The sequence below is a fragment of the Chanos chanos genome, chromosome 11 (genome assembly GCF_902362185.1).
Source record: "Chanos chanos chromosome 11, fChaCha1.1, whole genome shotgun sequence".
Lineage (NCBI taxonomy): Eukaryota > Metazoa > Chordata > Actinopteri > Gonorynchiformes > Chanidae > Chanos > Chanos chanos.
Window position 1 is genome coordinate 23,428,094 of NC_044505.1, and position 2,500 is coordinate 23,430,593.

Genomic DNA, 2,500 nt, shown 5'->3' on the forward strand with positions numbered 1-2,500 from the left:
GCCAAACCCCTCAGACACGCGGTTAAATTAACCCCCCCACTTCAGCTGTCCCTCACCGTGCACCTTGTTCAGGCATCCAGTCCTCCTCAGCGTCAGTCAGACACGGAGATAAGACCAGATCTACCATTCTTACCGAGGGAAGCCTGGCAAAGACACCAGGGCACCTTACCAAAGGAAAGAGTGAGTGGTAATGGAGAAAAAGAGAGAGGGATAGAGGAAGAGATGGAAGAGCTGATACTGAGAAAGAGAGATACAGAATGATACACGGAGACAGAACTGAGAGAGGGGGGGGGCGGACAAAAAAGACAGAAAGAGAGAAAACTACGCCGGGGAGATGGGGGAGGAGGGGGATGGAGAGTGTGAGAAAAAAAGAGAGAGAGAAAATCAGCTGGGAGACCACAGAGGCAGCATGAAAGAGAGAGGGGGGGGGGGGGGTAGAGAGAGGGAGGGGGGTAGAGAGAGGGGGGGGGGGTAGAGAGAGAGGAGGGGGGGTAGAGAGAGAGGGAGGGGGGTAGAGAGAGAGAGGAGGGGGGGTAGAGAGAGAGGGGGGGGTAGAGAGAGAGGAGGGGGGTAGAGAGAGGGGGGGGTAGAGAGAGAGAGGGGGGGGTAGAGAGAGAGGGGGGGTAGAGAGAGAGGGGGGTGGAGAGAGAGGGGGGGTAGAGAGAGAGGGGGGGTAGAGAGAGAGGGGGGGTAGAGAGAGAGAGAGATATTCTCACATGTACAGTATCCTCCTCACGTCCACACCTCCTAACGAGCTGTGTGTGTCTTTAGTGAAACACTCACATTCACTCACACTTTCATCTGTGCTCAGAGTGTGTGAACTCTCCGGGCGGCCTGTGCCATGCCTGTCATGCCAAGGGCCGGGGTGGCACAGACGTCGCAAAGCAAACCTCAGAGGGCGTCGGCGTCGACTTTTATAGCCCGGTAACAATCCAGCGACTGTGCCAGCCCTCAGTGCCACTCTACAATCACCCACCTCCCACGCTGCTTCAGACCAACACCCCCTCACAGCCAATCAGAGCTCGTCAGCCTCTCCAGACAAAAACCCACTGAACCTCTGACACACTACTGCTTCAGCCTCGTCTCCGCCACGCCAGTCCTGAACACAGTGAGCATCACTCAACGCTCTACAGCCACTCCAGAAAGATTGTGTGGAAACCGTGTGGTCACTGAGTCAGTGCTTTGAGATCCTTATTTTCTCTCTCTCTCTCTCTCTCTCTCTCTCTCTCTCTCTCCCTCTCTCTCTTTCTCTCTTTCTTTCTCTCTCTCTTTCTTTCTCTCTCTCTCTCTCTTTCTCTCTTTCTTTCTCTCTCTCTCTTTCTCTCTCTCTCTTTCTCTCTTTCTTTCTCTCTCTCTCTTTCTCTCTTTCTTTCTCTCTCTCTCTTTCTCTCTCTCTTTCTCTCTCCCTCTCTCTCTTTCTCTCTTTCTTTCTCTCTCTCTCTTTCTCTCTTTCTTTCTCTCTCTCTCTCTCTTTCTCTCTCTCTTTCTCTCTCTCTTTCTCTCTCCCTCTCTCTCTCTCTCTCTCTCTCTGGTGTATTTGCTTTTTGATACTGGGTAAGCTGCAGGTGTTGGACTCACACAGAGCAGATTCAGACAGAGCTAAATGCTAAAGTCAACAAGCCCCAGCTCCCATTCTGCAGACAACACTGTAACCCTCTCTGTGTGTTGTACGCATATGTTTCAAGTCAGCATGTATCTCCATAGATCCTGACACAACACGCGGCTGACTAATATCAGCATGCTAACTCCATAGATCCTGACACAACACGCGGCTGACAAATATCGGCATGCTAACTCTTGCTCTAATCAGACAGTGAGAGGCAAGATTTTGCTGAGTCATGTGTCATATGTGAAAAACAGACTTTTGTCTTCACCTCTGACTAAGAAGGCTGTTTTCCACTCTCATTTACATAGTGCCCTCTTGTGGTTAATTACCTCATCTCAGAAACACTTGCTTAACACTCCAAATGTGAGTGATGTCAGCTATGATAGCATGTAGGGCAAAGCAGATTCCCACCTCTCCCTGTCTCTCACCCTCTCTCCTTCTCCCCACCTCTCCCTGTGTCTCACCCTCTCTCCTTCTCCCCACCTCTCCCTGTCTCACCCTCTCTCCTTCTCCCCACCTCTCCCTGTCTCTCACCCCCCTTTCCTTCTCCCCACCTCTCCCTGTGTCTCACCCTCTCTCCTTCTCCCCACCTCTCCCTGTCTCTCACCCCCCTTTCCTTCTCTTCACCTCTCCCTGTCTCACCCTCTCTCCTTCTCCCCACCTCTCCCTGTGTCTCACCCTCTCTCCTTCTCCCCACCTCTCCCTGTCTCACCCTCTCTCCTTCTCCCCACCTCTCCCTGTCTCTCACCCTCTCTCCTTCTGCTCATCTCTCCCTGTCTCTCACCCACTCCCCTTCTCCCCACCTCTCCCTGTGTCTCACCCTCTCTCCCTCCTCCCACCTCTCCCTGTCTCACCCTCTCTCCTTCTCCCCGTTCACTCCTGTATGTCGTGAGC